We start from the raw sequence: 25,881 nt of genomic DNA, 5'->3' as shown, positions 1-25,881 counted from the left end.
GGGGGTGGGCTCACACCAGGAAAGTCAGGGCAAGAGTGGTAGCCTTAAAAAATCTGACTGATAGCACTTCACATCCCTTTGAAAATGTGTTACTGACTGTGCAAGACTGCAAAAGAAGAGGATAATCAGGTCTAAAATTGGACATTCTCTTCCTCACATTCATTTTTTTCCCTGATTCCCAGAGGAAGGCTACTCTCATTTCCCTTAAATCCAAAAAGGCATTTCTTATTTTTAACCTACCCATTGTCATCTAGGTCATTATATAGTGACGATTATTCAAAAATTTCCTTTTACTGCAGTAACTTGAAATGAAATTTGCTCTCTGTGCAGCACACAAACTCAGAGTAGTGCACCCAGTGACAGGACATTTTCAAGCAACCTTCAGTTGTATGATTCATTTCCCTACGGCTGTTTCACATGAGTTCTAATACTTAGAACTTCCATGCCAACAAGGATTGGCCTCTTGACTTACTTGTTTGGTGAGGGCAGCTTCCCTTAGGCATTTACCTCATAACATCCAATTAGCAGTTACAGTTTTGTACATCAGAGTTCCTGCTTAACTGTGACTTGCAGGTGATGCGTTCTCTCTCTCCTTTACAGATATTACTGTTTTTTTTTCTGTCACAGCATCACAGATTTGGTCCTTGTATCAGGATTATATGTACAGGCTTGGCATATGTCCAGAAATACAAATAAATACTTAATAAGCTTCATCATGTGAGCACCAGAGAGAAAACTCTGGATTCCATGGTGATTGTGTCCAAAATCAGCTTAGTTCTGAAGCCAAATATTTAAATGGCTGTAATAGTCCTCCTGGTAACAGAAAGAAGACTATTCAAGAAACAACAAAATGAGTAAATATTCCCCATTTACTGTGCAAGTTGACAAGTAAGTACATAAGAATGCATGTCCTCAGGGAGAAGAGAGCAGACCCTGACCAGAGAGATCTTGTTTGGATTAGGGACTTAGCAGTTATCCTGCTCTTTCCAGCTCCTGAGACTGAAAGAGTGACACCACTATTGGAGTTGAGAAATGAGTAGCAATGCTCCATATGTGCATCAGCAGAGCTGGGAAATGACTTTACAGGTCAGCTGTTTTCCTCTGAACAGGTGGATACAAGTAAGAGCAAGATGATACCATCACAAAGCATCTGCTATGTGTCACTGATTAACACTGACCATAACTTGCCAGAAATAATTAGCACTGTGGAATAAGTCATTTTACCTTGATGTAGTCCAAAGATAAAGAAACCACATTTTATCTAAAGGTACCTACATCAGATCTAATCGAGTTAGTTTAAGCTGCAGAGCAAAGGTAGCCATGTTAGCACAGTGTGACACATTCTTCTCGACAGAGCTAATTAATCTGTACAGAGTGCAGCAGTAATGTGGCTATATTGTTTCTGGCAGCAGCCCAGAATGGGCCTTCCCACAGCTCCGTTGTTCTTTCTGTCAGGAATGTCAGTTCCACATCAGCCAACACTTCCTGAGCTCAATGAGAACTAAGGTTTAAAGCAGTGGCAAACTCTACTGGCAATTGGGACATATAATAGACTTTTGAAATTTGAAATTCAGGAATATATCACTCAAGCACACTTCCCACATAACACTCCCTCAAAAAAACTCCCCTCCAAGTCAGAGGCCAGGTATTGGAGGTCAAAGTGATGGGTGAAGAGGAAATGCTAATAGAAAGACATATTAGACTGAAGATTGTTTAGTGTCATCCATGGCAGGGTAAGAAGAAGATTCTTTGCAGTCTTTCTTGTGAATGTTGAGACATTGACCTGATATCCATGGTGGCATTTAAGTGGATTCCCATGGAAATACTTAATTATACATCAATCAAGTTTTCTTTATATGGGCAAAATATGTGTAAATTTTAACAGTAACATATCTGATGTGTATTAAAACCTGCTGCTTGATAACCTCAGTGGCTGTTGATTTCATCTGTTTATTTGCTAATGACAGTCCCTAATTAAGATTTTGTTGTTTCTGTTATCAACTTTCTGTTATGCCTATTATTGTCTTTAAATTTCTATTGTTATTTCTAAAAGACTTCTGCGAATTCTATTTGATCAGAACTAACTCTGAATGGATTCCTGAAAGAGGTTTCTGTTCTCCGGAATAATTATCAATTACCCTAGAATAAAACCAAAAAGCCCACGTGACACTTCACCTCAGGGTATGTGCACAGTTGCTTACACACATATATACACCTTTCTTTCAACAAACGTGTTGAGGTATTAAAATATTTTACAAGCACTTAAAGTCTCATTTTCCTTCCATCCTTTGAGCAATAAGGCTAAGGGCAGACTTTGTTATACAATCAGCCTGCTGTGCTTCAGGCCTGAAGATACAGGAAGTTTTCCTTCAGCTGTCATAGTGCTGGATGGAGACTTTGGAAATGAGGACCAGAAGTTCAAACAGTTGAAGATCTCTTTCGTGGCATGCTGCCAACCTCCTGTGTCCCCTCCCTTTTGTTCTGGCTGTCCATATGCAGACAATTAATCTTAAGGTATGATGCAACATTTGCAAAATGTATGGAGGTTCTTTGATAAAAAGCCATCCACGAATTCTATCAACATCATTATTTGCATTTATCCTGCTACTGAGCACTGTAATAGACTTCACTGTCATACACCACCAGCAACCCCTGAATCACTGCCACCTAACTCAGCGGGATATGAACTAGCTCTGGAAAAATTTTACTTGAACATGATTTATTTTTCCTCAGAAGCATTTGGACAGAATCCACCCTTCAGCTGAGAAGGAACACCAGTTCCATGGAAATTCTTGATGAACTGGGTCTTTTAATGCCTTGTTACATGTACAACACAATAATTCTCACAAGTGTAAAAAAATGTTTACAACCTGTCCCAAACACTTTGTCCAAACTTGGACACAGTGAGAATAGCATGGACAAGGTCATTATGAAAAACTTAACAGTGGGTGGCTTCACAGGTCTCAGACACTGCAATATTATCAGAAAATGCCTTATGGAAGGAACACGAATAACAGTTTTTCTGCCTCTTTTTCAGGATTGAGTGTGCTTACAGATACTTGTAGCAGCCTATACTGAAGTGAAGTTGTACATATTCAGCAGATTAAGTGTAGTCAAGTCTACACATACAAGTTGAAGCTTTGATTTCTAGCTGAACATTTAGCATTGTGACCATGGACCGCTTAATACAAGTTATTTTCTGTAATTAGGTGTTTGATATAGACTAGGAGGGGTAAAATTATTTTGCTTAATAATTTCTACTATTATACTGACCTGCAGAGCCTTTGTGCTATAGAAGGATTTTGTGTACAGATGAAAAAACCGTGCCAGGAGTACTGGAATGCTCCTATGAGACCTGCCTTTCATACACATCTTTTCTCTTAAAACCCCTGAATCCTGAGAAGAGTTGCAAAATGTTTTCAATTTACATGAAAAGGTATTGAGTAAGGCACTGCAATTGCACATGACTCATAATAAATCACAGCAACAATATGATTTCTCATCCATACCTTTAAGTTCAGATGCAATCGGGTCTAGAGTTATGCAACTTAGTAAGAAAGCTAAAGCATCCATTCAAAGGAGAACACGTAAACTAAGTTGCTTTTTAAAAACCCACAAACAAACAACAGAAAAAACCACTCCAAGAGTCCAGGAAGGAAAGCTAGCAAATGATAACTTTTCATGGTCTCCCATGCTGACCGGACATGCAACAGCCTTAAAAAGGCATTAGATGTGGACAAGATGATGCACATACTTCTCTTTTGGAAGGGTTGACACACCGCTTTCTAGGCATGGCATTCAGAGAGTATTTTCTACTGGATTAAAAAAAAAAATCAGAAAATTGATTAATGCTGTTTTTTCTTCACAGTAAGACTTCTTGAGCTGACTGACTTTCTTGCTTCTTTCCAATGCTACCCACACTCAAAATATGACAATTACACAAACACAGGCAGTGCAGTCTCCTCATTTAAATATCCTTTTATGACAGCAAGGGAATTAATCCAACTCCAGGAACTCATGAAGAAGAAAGTCATAGCTCCCATGTAATAGTACTGCTAACACTGTCAATAAAATTAGATTTAACCACATCTTGAACAAACACAAGGGTTTATTGCTTTTATTACTTAATGTCTGAAAGTATCCCTGTGTTCATATTTTCTTAGAAAATTAAGTGTTCACTTCAACACTTTTCACTTAGTCTCCACTTTGAAGTCTCCTACAATTATTTTTAGAAGAGTTAAACCTTCACAAACACAGGAAAAAGAAAAGCGGCTCTGGAACCAAAGACAAACTCTTCACTTAGCTGCAATTTTGATGCAGTTTTTCTGACAAAGCAGTAAAAAGAAATAAGGCAGATACTCACATAGCCACTGGAGAACTGAGGATATAAACCTAGGTCATACCTGCTATCTTTACTATGTCCATTTTTTTAAAGGCTGAGAGAAAAAAATATTTGATGGCATGGACACTTAATTTAAGATTAATAATGTGACTGAGAAATAAAGTAATACAGACTGGCACCTAGAAGACAGATTTCAAAACACAGATTCGTCAGATAGTCTCCAGTGTGGATCACAGCCACTGAGAATTAATTCCATTGAGAAAACTAATAGTCTGATCATTTTCATAAGAATGGATTTTTTTTCAATTATGTTTAATAAGAAGAAGTTGAAAAAAATGTCTCAGCTTTCTCAAAGCACACTAGAAATGGGAAACGATTTTATTTTAACAGTGTTAAAAACATTTCATGCTGTTTAAAATCTTAATTTATATTAGGCTGTATTTTATTATATTAAAAGCCAGAGAAAAGCAAAGGAAAACGTTGACTTGAAATACTTTTGCTATATTAAAATAATAATAAATAACAACTTCTTGAAATTAAAGCAGAGGACAAATAAAAATTAAATCCTTCAGTTGCCCCAAAGACAGTATTTTTTTTAAACGTGAAATTTCACTGAAAGATACTCTGCTATCATATCCTCTCTCTCCCACAAACACAAATCCAGTTTCTGACCTGCTTTACTCTATTAACTGCTTGTAAAGATTATTTTATTACCTCCTTATGAGGAAAATTGTTCCTGTTTGGCACAGACTACTGGAAAAATCAATGCAGACCCATATTACCATGGAAGGAGTAACAGGAAACACTGGGGTTTCTCAGAACTCCCTGGCTATCCTGGGAGATGTGTCAATTTAAGGCATCCTTTTAGTGAGGTACAGTATATTCACTGCTTATTAATCTCACTGTGCTGGTAACAATAAAGCTCAATGGCTACTTTCATGGCTGATTATTTTTAGAGTTGCAATGGAGGAAGAAATGGGAATGAGCACTGTAATACCCTGCATGAAAAAAAAGGAAGGCACAAGACTTACTGTAAGAAAGATCAACAAGATGTCCGTAAGAATCTCATTACACACACATGCACAAAGGAGAAAGAACCTGCAGTAAGAGTAGCTATGTGACTACTTATTTCAAGAGGGAAAACAAGTTTGATACAAATACAGTCTGTGTGTTATTTTGCACAGTATGTGAGCCCACAGGATGGCATACAGTGTGAACTGCCTTTGTCAGCAAGTAGAGAGCAGGCCAGACACATAAAAGGAGAGTGAAGAAGGCAGGAAAAGAATACTCGTGCCTCAATTAACTGGAGTATAGAAACTCTCCAAGCATCTCAGGTGTATACAACTCTAGGGTCTCATGAATCATCACCATGAAGCAAATAGTATTATTCTTTACAACAGGAATTGACATACAATCTACAGTTTACTTTTTCCTTCTCACACACTGCTCAAAAATGTAGGTTGAAATCTTCACTTGATTTTACTGTTAGGTGTTAGATTTCATTATTTCATAAGTAGCTGAAACTACGTCATTTATAAAGCAAACAGATTGTTCTTTGTTCATGTGATGGATATTCATTCTGTCGTTAGGTGAGATACCAGAAAATAAATAACTATGGTTTGGTTTTGAATGCTGCATTGCACAAACTCTGTAAAGTACCTCTTGGGAGAAGTTTGAGGGCATGTTGTTTTGCCTGTGATTAATCATTCTCTACTATTGCACCCTTTCCATGAGAAGGATGGTATAATACATATGGCTGCATAAAAAACATTCATACTTCTCAATTCAAAAAAGTTTTCCTCCTATGCTCATGTCCTACCTTGGCCTTTTGACAACATTTTTATGAAGTCTGTGGAAGAAAAATAAAATAAACAACCAATAAAATTTGTACTTAAAAAGGTCACAAAGCTAAACGTGTGTTTCTCTAATAGTGTTTAATTTGCAGCACTTACTAGTCAATAGAACTGACAGAGACGTTTTGGACCAAGTGACTGCCAGATGACCCTGATTACCTTGCAAGCTGCTGCAGCTAAACTGCTTTACATTGCCATGGAATGAAGAAGAAGAGATGAAGCTCCAATGCTGATTTAGTAAGAAATGTACAGTTTTAATGACAGAGACCATTACCCAGATAGTGAAAGAAAATGGTGGAGACATAAAAGCTGTTGCTGTCCTTCAGGTGTGAAAGCACCATGCCCATGAAACAGGTCCTCATAGTCCATCTGACTCCAGTATTGATCTAAAGATTATAGAAAACTGGCCTCAATATTTATTGCTTTCCATTTACTCCTCTGCTAAGAGTATAAAATGTTAGCAGTGTAGGTAATGATTCAACAAGGCAAGGCTGAGCATAATGCTCACCTTTAACCCCTGAGGTGAGGGAAACCAAAGAGTCTGCACTGGGAAGTTTTCTTCCTGTTCTCCACACCTTCATGCTTTCTAACAGATGTTACTTTGCAGTGCTCACAGTGGGAGTCACAGTTTTACCAATACTGCATATTTAATTTCAAGAAAGCATAAAACTAGTTTTGTCAAAGGAGAGAATCAATAGAACTCAGTTTGGCAACTCTTCATATTTTCCCCTCCCCCAAAACATTGATTGAAATATAAATATTAACATTACTTTCCTTTTTGCATTCTAAATTGGCTCAAGTCTGTAGACCCAAGTTTTTCCTGGATTACAGACTTAAACTTTTTTTACCTGATACCATAGAAAAAGCCAAAAGCAAATTAAAGAATAAAATCCTGCAGTTACTCATATATTATAAAATTTTCCCATTCAATCACAGTGAAATTCCAACATTTTCCGAGTACACTGGATACACATACAAATCCCAGTTTTTTATCCCTGCAATGCTACATTTTATTCTTTGAGCGCATCTTTATAATACAAGAAGACAAAGCAAAATGGCAATTCCATTAAAATTAATCTGGAAAATAGTGATAGATCACAGTGAACAAGCCAAATTCTTCCACAGTGTGAGCCTAACAATTTCAGTGGAATTACATCAAAAATTAATTTGGGCATACACAGATACACCACTGAATTAATTCACTGAGCAATTTTTTTTTTCATTATGCAAGAAAACCAGTTTGAAATCTAGCGAAACTGTGTAGGCTAATCTGACTCAATGCAGGCTGGAATGTTTGCTGTACAATCAACACTCCTTAGCAATATTGCATTATCTTTGCTTAAGGTGCACAGGAAATGATAAATGCCCGTGACTCCTGACGTGTTTTGGCTCTGGAAGCTTACATGAATGACAAGTTGAACAAATCTCCTCCTGGGATATGTGTGCACTACCAGTGAAAATTTTAAAGCAATTGCACATGTGAAGGTGAGGCCACAGAGGCTCTAATTTACTCATATAACCTGGATCAGCCACCTTATTTACTAGATACTTGATTGTTGCATTATGTTGGCTGGGGGAAAAATGAGAAAAAATAGAACAGGAATAAGCAAGTTGTGCTGTGGTAGCTGAGTAACAGCAGGTGATCACAGAGCACTTGAAAAGAAGAAATTTTACTTCTTATATACACTGATTATTTTACTTCTAAAAACGTTAGAAATTTGGTGCTAAACTTTTAAAGTGGAACAAAACAACACTGAACACTTCAAAATTAGATTATTTTGGGACTACAATTTAAATGTCTTTGTGACACTGTATTCCATAAAGAAACAGGTCTGTACAAGGATTTTCAGCACACACTAATAATAGCAAGGAAAATGTCTACGGAAGACCAGGGATTTCAAAAATGGTGCAGTTCTGTAAGAGACTTCAGTCATGTATCACAGTCCTGCACAGACCATAGCAAATTTCTCACAGATCACTGTGAGGCTGCAATATCAAATTTTACCCGAAACTACTATAAGAAACACAGTTGAGGTTCAGATATATACAACGGATTCAAAGTCCAATCATGACTGAGCCACCTTAGCTTAGGAACCTCTGAGCTTTGACGTGATGTGTTGGAAGTCATTTTCATAACTTGCAATCTCCCTCTCTCCCTTTCTCCTGACGTCCTTTCTTGTTCACACATGAGGAAAAAGCAAGCTTCTGAGCCACAGCCTCACCCTTGCTCTATTCTGACTCACACAGGAATGCAAACAAACACTTTGAAACAGATTAACAATACTGAAGTTTGCAACCACTAACGGAACAGGAACTGGTAGTTATCACGAGATGATTTTTATCATAATTTTTCAATTTATACTGACCCTCATAATATTTAACCAGAATTTTAACAACATGAATGATTGATTGCACATTGTTTTATCTCTAGTTTACAATCAGGTCAGAGCTCAAGCAGGATGCCAAAGTGCTCTTGGATCACACTAAAAGACATTGGCAGGATGGCATTACATTTGGCAGGATAGACTACAGCGCCACACGACCTAGGGTAGGGTTTAAGTGCTGCCCAAAATAACAGTCCTACTTTAAATGAACAAACAATTTTTTCCTGATAAGACCAGCTCGTTAAAAGGAGGCTGTGACTTGCAGCAGAGTGACAGAGGTGTGCCTGGCTTGTGTCTGCATCTCTGCAAGGAGTAGTGCAAACTTGCCTCCTGCCTAAAGAACTCTCTGCGCTATGTGATGAGCTGTGCAATCCTGCTTGATGATTTCTCAAGAAAAATGAAGCCTTATTTCTACCTAGGTCTCATCCTCATTAAATATGCTTTTACAACCTGCTTCAAATACTGATGTGGAAGGTGCCCTTTCACTTGCTTTTGCTTCTCAATGAATAAGTTAATATAGCTTCCACAAGTAGTGCTAACTGCTTTACCCTTGCCCTTCACTTCTGTGTTGTTAGGTGAGAAAAGCTCTAGAGCATTTTGCCTTCTCATTTACTTTGATTATTTACAGCCCCACTCTTACCTTCACTGCTATAATTGCTTATGAGTTACACAAAATCAGTCAGTTGCCTTTATTCATACTGAATAGCCCCATAGACTACAGTGAAAGCATGCTGAGTGCAGCATACTTCAGTTTATGACAACCATGAATCTCACCAGACTGAAGAACTTGAACAGGGGAAGTAATTCAGAGAGTAACTTCCACTGTCTCTGCAAAACAGGACATGGCTTCTGCCTCACCCTTCCACAGACTCTCTGTCTCTAAAGTTAACCCAAGATCCAAGCCCACCCCCTAGTTCTACTTCTGGCATAGCTGCAATACCTAGGCAAGTTGTGCAATAAAATTTAATGTGCAAGCAATATTAAAAAAAAAAAAAATTAAAATTTAAAAACAAACAATTCCCTACCTCCCGCACCCCACACCCTCTCCCAGAAAATGTGGAGAACTATTCAGGAAACCCATCAGAATCAAATCTACTTGAACTTGAGGCTTGAACTCCAGCCTCAGTTCAGGCTTCTATTACAAGCCCATACACAAGTAATCTTAAAACTGAGGCCAAAGAAGTCTGCATCCAAAAGCCCTCATGTTTTAAATTTGTCAATATTTTCTGTCCCTTCATATCTTCTACTGCAAAGGTGACCAAGAAAGTGTTTCTTTGAAGACAGATGCATTTACAATGAGAATGCAAACTACAGTGGACCACAAACAATAAAACCAGTGAAAAGTATGGCATGAAATCTTAGTTACCTTATAGCAGCCAAAAAAATCCTCTCCAGATTTTAAACTTCTCTTAGAAGAACTTGTAAAATATCTACCTCCAAAAATTATGTTGTGAAAGCTGTTAGATACGGAAGTAGCCGAATAACTATAATTCAGTGTGGTCATCACAAAGAAGGAAGGTTCTTCCTGGTCTTCTGATACCCTGATCTACTATCTCAAGTATCAAGCCAGAAGAAAAGGTTACATGGCAGTGACAGCAGCAGCACTTACAGGACCATAACCTGCTAAAGCACTGTTCAGCAACAGGCACAATCCAACCATTCCTGCACCCACCCTAACACAGATTGTATTTTGATGTACAATTTGCTCTTATTTTCAGCTCTGCTGCACAGCCAACAAAAAGGCATATTGCTTGAGTTGTTAACAAGACTGAAAATAAGCCCTGAAGCTTAGAATAATGTATTAATTCTTTGGATGAGCACTTATTGACACCCTAATGTGTTGGCCATCTCCTCTATTTCAGAAGCTTTATTATTAGGGAGTCACCCCATTCTCTCAGAACAAAAAGAAATCTAGGCGTGGGTTAAATTGTCCCTTCACATACTGCGGACAAACTATGCTTATATTTTCTTCTGGTTTTGCTACCCAAGGGATTTCTCCCTATAAATACAAGTACTTGGAATTTTCCCCATTACTCATTTAATCTTCGCTCAGCTGCCACCATGGCATCTGGGACTGCTCAATACAGTTTTCAAAGCACTGCATCTGATATTTATGAACCTATAAACTGGTGTTGTTTATTTGAAGCAGCTCAGGCTGTTGACAGGGCTTGTTTCTTGATTTGATGGTAAACAAGTTTTGACTGCATTTCAGGTTCATTCAGAGTGAAACCTTGAAATATCCAGTGAGAGACACCAAATAACTTCAGGCATCTCTGTATTCTTATCAGCCTTGGTTGTCTAAAACACCTTCTGAGGACAAGACAGATATGAACTTGTTCTCACTGTCCTTCTCCTTTCATGCATCCCTTTCTTCCAGTATTGTTAAATAGCCACCATGGTTTCAAAATAATTTCCCCAAGAAAACCCTATTTCTCAGTCCTACATTTCCCAATACATGCATTTTCTGGGAAAGAACAAAGACTATAGGGTATATATTTCACATTAGCTCAGCTGTGTCTGTGGAATGCAGATGAGAAAATCTGAGTAATGGCTTGGGCAGCTATATCTTGTTTTAGCAACATCACTGCAACCATTGTATAATGGCTGTAGTACAGTTCTTGCTCACTCCAAGGATTTTCTAAGCTAAAGAGAGGAAGAAGCCTGGAAAATCCTAAAATTTTCCACCTGATTTCCTACTGTTTCTTCTTTCTCCATCATTCATGCATCATCATCCTGAAATGATGGAAAAAGTAACATTGCGCATCTTTCCACTTATTTTTCCACTTTTCACAGTGTACAGTGGAAAAGCTCCCAGACTGCAGAGCACTACAAGCTATACCTAATGAATCCTAGTGTCAGAGAAAAGACTGAACAAAGTCTCATCAATGTTTCGTCATTTATGTGACGCTCCTCAGAGTTTTATTTTTCAAATAAGAAGTTCCCATAGCTCTACTTGCCAATATGAGTATAAACAAGCTCCTCTTATTTTAAGGACTTATAGGTTCTCCATCACCACAAGCAACCATTTGAACAAAAGAAGTAACATGAGATGTGCTGGTTTTGGCTGGGGTAGAGTTAATTTTCTTCACAGTATCCAGTATGCAGCTGTGATTTAGATTTGTGTTGGTAAGTGTTGATAAAACAGGGATATTTTAGTTATTGCTAGGAAGTGCTTACACAAAGTCGAGGTCTTTTCTGCTTTTCACCCACCTCACCAGTGAGGTGGGTGGGGGTGAACAAGGAGCTGGGAGGGGACAGAGTTGACCTCACTTGACCACAGGGATATCCCACACCATCATGTTCAGTATATAGAACTAAGGGAAGAAGAGAAAGGGGAAAACATTCAGATTGATGGTGTTTGTCTTCCAAAGCCACTGTTAAATGTGACAGGGCCCTGCTTTCCTGGTGATGGCTGAACATCTGCTTGTACATGGAAAGTGGTGAATTAATTCCTTGATTTGCTTTGTTTGTGTGTACAGTTTCTGCTTTCCCTATTAAACTGTCTTTATCTCAACTTGTGACTTTTCATACTTTTATTCTTCCAATTCTCTCCCCATCCCATCAGGGTGTAGTGAGTGAGCAGCTCTGTGGGTCTGTGTTGCTGTTGGGGCTAATCCACTTCATCAGAGAATGTTCCTGACATGAAAAATGCCACTTTCCATGCCATTTGAATCCTCTCTAGCATGGTTGTGTCAAGGTCCAACTACAGTCTCCCAAGGAATTCTCTGCAAAGGTTGGGTAACACAAGGACAGACCAGTTGCCATTCTGTTTTAAGAACTTTAACCTTAAGTTCACAACCAGACCAGACCACTTGACATGAAGGCCAATAGAGTTCCCTGGCATTGTTTAATTTTCTAGCAAATATGCAGTAACAGTACCGAGGTAACTCTCAAAACTTAATCTAGCAAGTTTCAGTTTAAGGTGGGAGGACAGGAATAAATACTGTTACAATTTGCAGTTGGCAAAGGCACAAGGACAATAATGCTTGCTTTCCAAATAGTATTTGTGTAATTCTCATGACTTCAAAGATCGAGGTAGGTCTAACTTTATTCACCAAGGATTTCCATGGGCAGAAACTGATTTGAACACACTGTAGCTCAGAAACCAAGAAAATGGAAGAAATTTTCTTCCTGTGGACAAAGCCTGTAGCTAGCTAGGATTAATGCCAAAGCTGATTAATGGTTGTGCCAGCACTAAGCCACAGCAAACTGGATACTTAAACAACTCCAGATATGACTAGTCCTATGCTAAGACAGGTCTCTGAAGTACATAAAGTTTTTCCTTCAGTTTAAGTTTTCTCTACTAATTATGAAGACAACCTCGATGATTATTTTGGTATATATACCTTAATTTTAGAGAGTTAAAATTAGAGAAGAATCCCACACTGAATCCATCTGTGAAACAAAAACCAAAACTAAATAAAGAGTGTACAGGGGGCAGTATAACTTAGGAAGCTTAGATTTAGATTCTTGGCTTAACAAGTTATAAGAAATTTTAGCAGGAACTTGTATAATTCAAAATGTAAGATGCAATCATTTCACTAACAGTTTTGCAGTTTCTAACCATTTTTTCCTCTTAATGGTAAGTTTTAGGGGCAATTATTTTTCATTATCATAGACTCAGTGACCTCCAGATAAATTACACTTATTTTATGAAATTCTTTTCCGTTTCTTTTATTTCTCACAATCAAATGTAAGTGTGCAACTGTAGTTAAAGGTTAAGAAGTCAGAAGAATTTATCATTGAAATTACACAGATAAAATCTGCTGAGGAACATCTGCTCTAAGAAATTTATTATCTCAATACTTTCTAAGCGCTCTCTTGATTATCTTGCAAAGATCTGCATACTAACAAATCTGCTGAATATCAATTTGCAGTGCATATATACTTACTTCTTAACACGTCAGAAAAGCATAAATGCCTGAAAATTTCAGGCACTCTCTATCATGGGGAAAACTCAATTCTAAAAGATTATTTTACAGTGCCACATGCTTTGTCATATTCTCCATCCCAAATCTCTATTTCCTGTTCTCAATCTTGAAGCAAACAGTGAGGGAGATTGTTTGCTCAGATACATCTTGGATGTCCAAACAAATGAGAATGAATGTCTAGTTTTCCTTTGGTGGAAACTGCCACTCCTTGCAGTTTTGGAAAGAAATAAATAAATATACATCAAATTATATAACATGTCACACAGCAGACAGTCACAAGATGAATTTGTATTTTTTAAAGGCATAGCTGAGTATAGATGCAGAAAAAATGAAAACAGTACCTCTGTTATAATGTACAGCATGACTCCTTTGACCTGGAGATAAAGGAAGAAAAAGCAACAAAGCCACGTCATATCTAAAGGATATAAAACCAGAGAAACCAGTGTACCCTGGTTTTGTGTACAAGTTTTCTCTAAAGAAAAAATATTTCCTTTACATTCTGTTCTCTTTATCAGCATAGCTTTATTCCAGAAAGCAGTACTATAGGTCACTTAGACAGAAATCACTCATTGCTAATGGAAAAAGAAATCAACAGTATATTTACTCAGCTAATGCACTTCCCTAGGTCACATTATACAGGAAAGCTTTTAAAAATATTTTGTTTGACTGATCATATTATAACCTGAACTATTAGCTCCTCTGAGTAGGAGGCCTTATTTTAATGCAAAGGCTTTAAAGGTACAGTTCAGATGAAGGAAGGAACCACTGTGCTGCAAAACAGCTGTATTTCTGGCAGATGAAAGGTGCCTCAGCAAAACACAAACACTCTTAATGCCACCTCCCAGAATTTCTGCTGCAAACTCTGTTCATGACCCTGGTCTAAGAAGGGACAGTCCCAGCTTGCGGGCACAGCTCCTGGTGGGTTTTCTGGGATGGTGTGACAGAAAGATGAGGTTTTTCTTGGGCATTTGAATTAACTTAAATAATCACCATTTTTTGGAAAAGTGAAAGGGGCATTTCATGGTGTGCAGTCTGTTCAAGTTAAATTTAACACTGGAGGAAAAAAAGCCACAGAACATCTGGACACAAGAAAGCATATCCTGACACTGAGGGTGACCAAAGACTCCCACAGGCTGTGCCTGATGTTTGTGGAGACTTCAACCTTGTACCTGACTGCACTGCACCTGTGCACACATTCCTGAATTTGCTATACCTGCAGTGTATATGCACTGATGGTTTACTGAGGAAGAATTGCCATCTCTCCTTAGACAAAGCCTTATAGACCCTCACTTAAATCAAAGACACAAACTGAAATCACTTCAGAGGAAATCTATCCTGGCAGAAAGTATCTGCAACTAATGTGAGTCCATCTAAATGCAATATTATTTTTATTTCTATATATATTTAGATGTAACCTGGGTTTTAGCTGTTTTTTATTTCTGGTTTTAATCTAAATACAAGTTTCTAAATATCAGAGAATCATAGAATATGCTCAGTTGGAAGAGATGCATCAGGATAATCCAGTCCAACTCCTGATCCTCCACACCACCACCAAGAGTCACACTGTGTGCCTGAGAGTATTGTCCAAAGGTCTCTTGAACTTTGTCAGGCCTGGTGCCTGGGGTGCCTCTTCCAGTGCTCAACCATCCTCTGGATGAAAAAACTTTTTCCTGATATCCAAATTAAACCTCCCCCAACACAGTTTCATCCCATTTCCTTGAGTCCTGTCACAGATCATGAGAGTGAAGAGATCAGTACCCACTCCTCCTCTTCCTCACATGAGGACGTTGAATACTGCAATGAGGTCTTCCTTCAGTCTCCTCTTGTCCAGCCTGAACAGACCAAGTGATCTGAGCTGCTCCTCACACGGCTTCTCCTCAAGGTCCTTCACCATCCTCATGGTGCTCCATTGCACACTCTCCAACTGCTTTCCCCAAAGCCCCTAAAACAGAATTAACTCCTCAAGGAAGCTGGAGACAGTACATGCAAAGAAACAGTTTGTCACAGAATCTGTTGAACTGGAAGAAACCTCAAAGGTCATCTAGTTCCAACCCCCCTGATCTGGACAGACCTTCCAACTTTCCACTATACCAGGCTGCTCAGAGCTCCATCCAACCTGGCCTTGAACATTTCCAGGGATGAGGCATCCACGGCTTCTCTGGGAAATCCATTCCAGTACCTTATGCCCCTCACAGCAAAGAATATCTTTCTAATAACTAATCTAAACCTACTCTTATCGTTTACAGAGTTTAAGCTATGTTACATGCCCTTGTAAAATCTTCCTCGCTAGCTTTTGTGGTCCCTTTAAGATACTGGAAGGTGCTATAAAATCTCCACAAAACCTTTTCTTTTTTCAGGCTGAACACCTTCAACTCTCTCAGCCTGTCAAGACATTTCCATGGTTTCCACTAGACAAATATTTCCCTCTACAACATTTTCTACTTCTGAAACTGAATTTTCATTAACAACTCAGTACCAGGAGTTGACTAAAACAGATAATTCATTATTTTTTGAGGAATATAATACACAAAAGAAGGGTCTTAAATGCAAAAAAAGTGATGGGCATGACAAATGCCTACATAGTACCCAAAGGAATTATGCATTGTCCAGCCTATTGCTGTATTCTTTCTCTGTCAGTCTAGTTCACATTCTCTGTTTTAGTCTCAGAGATTTTTTCAAGGGATGCTATTATTCTAATTATTTTACATCAATCAGAATAAATTGTATTAAAAAGAGGAGTATAAGAGAGTAATAATTTATGTCATCAAATAAAATCTTTTCTTTTCTAACATGAAACAAACCCTTTTTGGCTGCAAGGACAAAGGTCATAATTACATTTTGTTTATTTATTTATTTACTTTCATCCTGTACACTGATAAGTACAAAAGGCAACCTTCTGAATCAAAATGAATGCAACACTGTTTACGTTCCAAAACAAAATGGAAGCTAACAATTTTGTATCCCAGAATTTCTCTGATTTGAAAAAATATATCCCAAATATGTATTAATTTACAAGCTCTAGTGCAATTTTTGTTAATTATTTGTATTGTGCATTACTGCTAAAATAATTTAAATTTTATTCTGAGCAGCTGATAAATTATGATCCATGTAAATTCACCATGATTATTGCTGGTCCACTTCCTAGAAATCCTCTAGAATTTTGTTTTGGAAAGAATTCAAGAGAGGAAGTATATCACAATTTGCTTGTCCCATTCATGTCCCTAGCATCCTAAATTGGCCACTAGCATACATGCACAGCAGTACAAACAGACCTTTAGTTTGACTCATTACAGATGTTCTTATGTTCTCAGCATTTAAGATAATTGCTTTAGAGAAGAGAGTATATGGCTTTCCTAATAAGTTTGTGTTTTGTTTCAAAAAATCAGTGTCAGTGCCATTCTCTTTTTTAATCTGTTTTGCATTGCTTAGCACAATATTTTGCACTTCCAATGTAAACAGATTGCCCTTTGATGTCAGGCCTAATTCCTTGCATGTTGATGGAGCAGAATATCAGAGATGAAATCAATCATATGGCTCTGAGACAAGAATCCATCTGTACCATCATGTTAATTTGGGAACATATTTGGAGCCAAGATAAAACATAACACTGCATGGAGCTAAACATCAAGCTGATAGCAGAGACACAACTAAATGCCATTGAAGTCCAAGGAAAATAAAATCAGTGAGCAAATTGAATCAAGTTGTCCAGCAGTATTACTTTATAGCACTACAAACACGTGTGGTGCATGCATAAGCTCATGTATTAGAAATATAATAAACTGGGAAACATTTGCAAATGTACCACAGTTGACTTTCAGTGCAAGTATTAAAGGGCATTAGATTTTGGCACAGTTTCTTTGGATCTGACAAGGAAGTAACTCACCAACCTCAGCATAAAATAAATGAAGCCTAAAAAGTTGTTCCTTGTGGCTACTGGAATAGGGTACTTTGTTGACAAGAACTGTTGGCATATGAACTTTAGCTAATCCTATAGGATAAGGGAACAACTGGGTCCTTGAAATAGATGAGTACACTGAGTGTAAAATACGTGTCAAGCATTGTGACTATGTCTTTGTGGAAAGCCTTTGAGACAGGCTGATTGGGAACACCAGCACCAGAGACTTGTTGGGTGTTGAGGAAGGTTTACCAAAACTTTCTCTACCCAGTGGATAGAGAAACTTTTTGAGGTCCAAAGCTACTGAAGAATAGAAAGGGACCTCATGGCCTGGGTCCACGACCATGTACCCACAGCTGGAACCACTACTTTGACTCTCTCTTGGCTCCTCCATTGCATTGTATTTCCCATGGGACAGGCAAGTCACATAAATTTAAAATTACTTACATCTGTAATAAAAGTGTTTTAGCATCCAACACATTTACTTTCTGAATAGTCATTTTGGTCTTAAATCACAATACTTCTTCTTCATCAATTATATCTATAGTCTCAGACAATGCTTTGGGGAAAGAATTGTTACTACATAAGTGCCCTGATATGGAGATTATATGTCATGAGTGACCTAGAACACAGGTAGCCAACTTTTCATGTCAATAAAGCTCTCATGAAGGTGTGTGACTCCTGTACACTACGGCTCATCCCTGTGTATCTCAATGTGCACCCACCCTGTCATAAACTGCAGGTGCCTGCCATCATCCCCATCAGTCTGCAGGCATGTGCAAAGTCACGTGTACAGTGTACATTTTTATGTACCTCTTGTTTCTCAGCAAAAGCACAGGTTCCACTATCAGGAGACAGACCTGCCCTCATTCATGTAACAGGGCATGCAAACAGCCTTGAGGCACCCAGCCTTACATGTCTGAACATGCAAAATACCTTGTCAAAGACACAGCATGACATTCTAACCATGTTATGGATATGCAGCTGGACATAGAGTGGAAAGGACTGGTTACACAGGGAAAGATGACAACTCTCTGGAGGGAGTTGCATGGAAGAGGTCAGGGAGAAACAAAGTGCCTGGACTGGCACATATAGCCTGTGGTGCCCCATCCTGTTGGTATACATCCAACAGTCCTTCCTAACCCTGAATGAGCCTTGCTAAGTCTTTCCAGACACAGTTCTCATTGTCTAAAATACACGTGCACTAACCCATTATGCTCAAATCTCCCCATTAATGTGGGGAATGTTGAGGATGAAAACACACTTCTACAACACCTGAATGGATGTGCTCCATCTCCTCCCTTGTACAACAGCATCATGTCTCCTCCATCAACAGCAGCGCTGAGCACAGCAGGAGCACAATTTATGTTCCTTCTGCAGAGTCTTCTTATTTCTCAGCTGAAGAGAGGGAAGTTCAGACATCAGCTAATGGATGAGTGAGAGTACTCCCTCAGTCCCCTACTTAGATTAGGATCAGCCTGGCCTAGGCAGACAAGAGCTGAGAAAAATCATACCATGGTGAATCTTAATAGAAACTAAGTTTTAATGAATTGTTCAAATCCATAAAAGTGATGTCCTCCATCTGTTTTAAAAAATGTGTAATATTCTTCATGTCACTTAACTTGTTCTGAACACTGTGTGGGAGATCACAGAAGAAATATTAAACTAAGCTAGGAGTATTTCATAACATTTTGTGGCATCTCCTCTCAGTAAATTGCACTATCTACTGTAGTTCTTCACATACTTGAATCTTATGCTTCATTCCCAAAAAGCCACGACACTTGCCTTTGGGTCAAATTCATAATCACTCAACAGTAGCATGCATTCATACATATACTAGCAGAAATAAAATAATGTTTTTCCACTAGTATTCTAGTGGAAGTAATCTACAGGAACTGGGAACTGGGGAAATAGGCATGGAGAGCTCTAACTCAAATAGAGTCAAATACAGACAGCTGAAAAAGATGCATCTATATAACTTCACTGAAGAATCATAATTTCATGTTAGCTCATCATCATGATTCCTTGATTGTAATTAAGGAGGGACAGAAAAAGAATCAGATCATTGAAATGTGTTTCATATTTCACAGCAGTTTTGTCCTGCTTTGGACTCTACAGCTGAGCTACTCCTTTTCCTCTTGCACCACATGCCCAAAGCTGTATTGTCTGGATCTTGTAGGTTGCTGAGAATATCACTCTGAGTACAGGGGTTTTACCCACTTGGCTAATTTTTGTGTGACCTGCCTAAAGCCACAAGTGGGTGGAGTACTCTCCATCCTCTGGCATGCAATTAGTTCAACTTGTCTAATGTAAGAAATCATAAGAACGGGAAAAAAGTGACATCTTGTGTTAGGATACAGTCTACCTACAATTCCCGAAGGTATTCTAATAAGTTATAAAATGGTTTGTAGTCATGAACTATATAATTCTATGAGTGTATGGAAGCCTGGAGTTGGAGGAGAACCACACAAATGTGAAGATCACAGTCAAGGTCTCTCTGCAGCTTGGGTGTAACACGGAAAATGGGCACATTGGCCAGTATTTGAAGAAGAAAGGGATTCCACTATTCCACTGTGTCATTTTTTCCATTTTTCAGTCATAAGGAAATGCTTCCTCTGCTTTTCCTTAAATGTGGGATGACTCAACAAAACCTGAAACTCTGCTATCTTCAGCACTGGTTAAAGATGTGATGGGACATGTCACCATGAGGAAGACAATAGATGCAGAACATAAACTGAGTACAAAAGGGCTGAAAATATTTTTCCATGCTTCTTTCCAAAAGTAAGCATGGAAGTGTTTACAAGGTACCTATTATGGGGTGTCAGCAGGTCCAAATATTATACCTGAAGAGAGAATGAAAAGAAGAAAGAACCAAGTTCTTTCCAGTGGTGCCCAATGACAGAATAAATTAATACATAGGAAGTTCCCTCTGAATATCAGGAAGCAATTTTTTTACTGCAAAGGCGACTGAGCACTGAACAGGTTGCCCAGAGAGCTTGTGGAGTCCCCAGCCTTGCAGATACTCAAAAGCAGTCTGGACAGGGTCCTGGACAACTCTCTGTAAGTGGCTCTGCTTGAGCAGGGGATGTGGGCCAGGTGACCTCCAGAGGTTCCTTCCAAATTCAAGCACTCTGATTCTGTGACAAAAGGAAAAAGGAAATCTATTTCTTAAACCTGCATTTGAAAACCTTGGCTTGGCAGAGCAGTCTAGAAATAATTTCCCTGCAGTCAGTGAACTACATGGGAAAGAAAAAGTCAGAACCCGGCTGTATGTTGTTGTTCCACTTTATTAGACTGGTAGCCAAGTTTAAAAAAAAAAATGTAAAGCAATTGATGAATAAATGATCAATGCTATTTGCAATATATTTGCAGGTTTTAAAGTCTACAGATATCACTAATGCATACAATTGGTTTCTTCCTCTAGTATCAATGGCAGTGTTGAAAGATGTGTTCTGGGAGACTATTCACCCTACCAAGAAAAATACAGAACCTTCTTTGGTGCTGCTTAGTTCCTGTTATTCTCCTCTGGCATTGTTTATCATCTCCTATGTTATTTCTTAACAAAGACACCTATTTCTATTTAAAGGAGCTGAATTCCATTAGAACTAGAAATGACACACACCTGAGCAAACAGAGCAACCTTTTCTGCACAGCAGCTGTGTAGTCACCACAGATTATTTCTGCACTGCTCCAGGACTGATTGAGCAATGCAGCCCAGAGACCACTGACATCCCAAGAGGACAGGTGGGGTATTTAACCTATGCACTGAGACAAAGATTTAGTCCTAAATGCTGATTTCATTTTCTGGACTTTTAACTAGGCTTGTTTGACCTTGTGTGTCTAAAGAATTCAAATAAACATCTTCTCTGTAGGAGCTATATACCCTCTGCACATCTGACAGCAGAGTTTTACTGCAAATGTTTCCATCTCCTTTTAAAGGCAGGTCATTTGTCTAGTTGAATCAGACTTATATAAGACACAGCTTACTGGGGTAGCAAATGTGCATTAGCACTCTTTTATTAATGAGTTCTACACAATGGTACTCAACAATTCTTTCTGCTGTTCTCCCAGAGAACCAAAAACAGGCAACAAGTTTAAAGCAACTTTCTAACCAAGTTGCACCTCATTAATATTTTTTTCTTTTTTTTCTTTTTTTTTTTTTTTGGCTTTTATAGTGAGTCTGCTTAAAAGCACGCTTTAATTAACTCCAGGTAATTTCTGCATATTCCTCTCTCAATTTGATTTAGAAAAAAGGTCAAGTTAGCTGAAGCTCACAAATCAGAAAGTTTATTTTCTTAAAACTTTTTAAACAAATATACAAAAAATATATTTTATATTTTAAAAAACCAATGTCTTTCTAATAATATTTTCATTATGTCAGAATTTACATAAAATATAAATATTTATATGCACAATTATTTACATAGAGATATATTAGCCAGACACATTTTAGTAATGAAATATACTACAGTACACACCAGGACCCATGGACAAAAACAGCTAGAAATTGTAAGTACTAGAAAATATTATTATCCAAATATGTAATTAGATCAATTTAAAAAAAAAAATCTCAGACTTTGACTGAGAAATTAAAATAGGTTTTATCTCTGTGGGTAAAAATGTACTAGCCTTAATCATGAATATTTTAAGTATATAAAAGAATACTTTTCTGCTGAAAAAAAATCTAAGCAGGGGTTTAAGAAAGAAATATGACAGACTAATGTGACCTACAATACACTACAATTCCTACAACAAAGGAAGAAAGGAAAGGAGGATCCTATATTAAAGCAATAGGTCAAGCTGAGAACTGACTGTACCTGAAGACATGTCAGTGGAAAGGAAATCACAGAAATCAGGGAGATGATAGAATGCCAGATAAGGTAAACACAGCAGAGTCTGCCCAAGAGATTTGCACTGAATAAACAGCTTATATGCAAACAACTATAATCACAAGAATTGGTGGAAGAACATGGCAGCTGACCAGGCTCTGACTTTGGGCAAGCTGCACTAGATTATACAAGATTCCTCTCAGCCTGAGCTGCTATTATCTAGATAGGAATTCACATTAATGATGGTGTCCAAACCACAGTATTTATAGAAAGATGACTGATAAAAAAAATTGTAATTTTTTTTATTATATAGTTCCCTTCAACAACCTATTTGGTTATTAGCAGTATGAATTATGAAGAGGTTGAGCCTTCTATTCTCAAAAGCAGGATTTGGATCGCAGTAAGATTTGGATAACTCAAGGCCTCTCTCTGCTAAAATTATCCAGCCCCCCTGATGCCCACACTTTTCTTGTGCTTTCTTCTTCCAGCATCTCTGAGATATGCTGTCTCCTGCTCATTCCACAGATCTGAAATTCAGCCCCTTCTCTTCAGAGGTAATGGTAACAGAAGAAGCAATTCACAGCATTTGGGTGTGTTTACCTCATTTGTCACTCTTCCTTTATTATGGCTCTGCTGCAACATAAGGACAAAATTAGTTTCTTTGAACTGCAAAACTGGAGTAAAAGACAGATTAAACAAGTATTCTAGCACAGGATTTTTCAAACCATAGGTCTACAACTGTGTTAAGAGATGTAAAATTTATATTAGTCAGACACAGATACCTTTATTTGCTGGTAGCTGCTGAGGAAGGCTCATGATGACTCTGTGCCACTGGTTGCTTCTTTTCCTGAACTATGTAAATTTAGGTATCTTGTCTGTAATGGAAGAACAGTAGGTGGAATGAGAGGTTTCAGGTGTTTACACAAAGACACAAGAGCCTAAAAAGGCAGATGAATTTTAAATCTGCCATACCTTATCTGTCTTAGCAAACTGGTTACTATTCATATACAAACAGCTATTTGAAAAGCCTATCTTACAATCAGTGCAATATATCTTACCCCTCTTCCACTGAGAAAGAGAAGTTGGAAGGAAGATAATACAGAGGGAGATAAAAACAATCTATTTTTTTCTTTGAATTTTTTTGTCAAAAAAGCCAATAAATTACTTGAATTAAAATGCATTTTCCCTCTTTTTCTCTGCTAATCATTAAACTGAGACATATGCCCAACAGAGAAGCAAGGACAATAATGGCATGGGAGAAGAAGACTTTTCAGGAAAAGCTGCAGCTTATTCTTGTACTAAATGCTTATATATATATATATATACTATTCAATAATTTTATATTTTGTTTTCAATTATGAGTTTGGGATCAACCTTCCTTTCTGCCACTGAAAGAACTGAACTGGCTCATATGATATAGCTTCTCTAGGAATGCAGGGATATCCCCAGTGAGGATCCCAGGAACTTTCTTATACAGCAGTGCATGACCCAAGGATGCTACCACCTCTAACAACCTTTACCATATTTAAATTGGTCACAGTTAGAAGCAGATCAATACCTGAATTAGGCCAGAAAAATCAAGTGCTACCCTAAAGAGCATGGGGCAGTTGTGGGTTTGTGCTCCTTTCCCACTCCATAAAGAAAGTCTGAATGACACTAGCCCTAAGCATACAATAAAAGCTTTCACCCTGTCCATTGTGACTGCCTTTCAGGCTGGATAGCCCCATGCAAGGCATACTTCCACAGGCTTAGGCACATTAGGGTCACTCCATCTTTGTGATGATTTTGGTATTTCCAAACAAAATTCCTACTGACTACCATTCAATATTTAACAATGCCAAGGGCAGTATTCCTGCTGAATGAAGACTCCTGCAACCAGAGAGCCAAGATAATTTATGGACCCCTGGCAGCCAGCCCCCAGGATGCCGAGGACCTGGGCAAAAAATCAATCCCAGAAACCAGGAAGGTCTAGGCAGAATTTCACAAATAACTGTTTCTTTCAATCTTCAGCAAAACCACTTGAAATGCTGTCATCTGACTATGTGATTTGGGACAGTACTTTAGTTGAATCTACCTAAAGAGTTTTCATCTGTACCTAGTAAAAACACCCATAAAGAATTGGTGTCAGTCCTGTCTCTCAATGTCTGGGCAGCCTGGATCCATCTCTGGAGAAGTCAAAGAACCAGATTTTAAAAGGTAGTGAGTTTCATTAAAGCTGTATTTTCTAGTAAACAGATAAAAGACGTGCTTTTCATTGTTTCTAACAAGTGAAATAAGGAATAAATGTTCTTGCCCTGAAGCTGCAGAAATTTGAAACAAGTCCAAACAGCTTCTCTATTGAATTTACACGAGCAGCAGCTCTAACCTCATAACAATATATCACTGTAAAGCCTACAAATATGGCTTCATTTTATTACTCTTACAATGATAATTTGGAACAATAAATATTTTACACTGAACTTGTGTTCTCTCTACAACATGGGTCATCTAATTTCCTCGGACTTCACTCTCTAGTTGGAACTTAGATTTCATAACTCAGTTGGTCTGTGCCTGGAAATTCTGATCGTGTTATTGGCAGGTACATGCAACAAAGGCAAACACAGACCAGCCCACAGTACATGAGTAGCATTCGATGAAAGCCTGCATCACACTTTCTTTTTCTCTGTTAAATGTGCTTTGCTCTGCAAGGTCAGTTGATTTCCATGGAACCACTTGCAGACCTAGGCAACACTTTGAATCATAGTGCCACAGCTGAATGTTAAGGTTTAGAGGTCACCAAAGGAAAAGAAAAAAAAAACAACAAAACCAACAATGTTTTTAAAAGTAACAGTGGCCTTCAAGGAACACAGTCATGCTGGATATCATTTGGCAGGTGATGTGTCTAATAAAGGCTACAAAGCATCTGTGTGTCTGGGTATGTTCTTTTAGTCTAAGCTAATCATACCCCCACTTGAGCTATCTCAAGCACCTTGAACATTTTTTGGTGCTAAGAGCAATGGCAGCTTTTTCTAGGCCTCTAGTACATTTTGTGATGTTACATTCCATTTTAAATAAGAAAAGACCCTCCTGTCAAAAGGCATTTTTCCTGTAGCATAAACCAAGGTGACAGATGACCACACCATGGGTCCCAGTCTTACCCTGAGCAGGTAAACACTTCACATTCTCTACAGAAAGGATGGTTCCAAAGTGTCCCATCACTTCCTACTGCTCCTGAAAGCACATGGTCTGATTCACCTCCTATTCATTGTGTGAAAGAAAAGTGGGCCATGGCCTTACCCCTCTTTAATCCCTTTAAAGCCAGCAGACATCCCAGACAGCTGCAGTGCTATCAGGCTGTGTCTAGCAGTGAGCTGTGTACAGCACACATTGTGATTCCCCATTCCCTGCCCATGTCACACACTAAAGGCTGAGTAAAGACTGGCCCTCCGCAATATACTACAGTACTAGAAGAATTATGTTTGCATTTACTACCTCATGTAGGTTTTCGTTTGAGTTGCAGAGTATAAATTCAACAAAAAGTTGTTTCTTCACCTAAGCACAAAAGCCAGTAGAATACAGTTCAAATAGACCATGCAGATTAGTTCTGACCTATTAGTATTAAGTTCTCACAAACCATGTAACTCTGGCACGACAGGGATATGTTTCTA

This window comes from Cinclus cinclus, chromosome 5 (assembly GCF_963662255.1).
Source record: "Cinclus cinclus chromosome 5, bCinCin1.1, whole genome shotgun sequence".
In the NCBI taxonomy this organism is placed as follows: domain Eukaryota; kingdom Metazoa; phylum Chordata; class Aves; order Passeriformes; family Cinclidae; genus Cinclus; species Cinclus cinclus.
The sequence above is the reverse complement of the archived record's forward strand: the minus strand, read 5'-3'. Positions refer to the sequence as shown.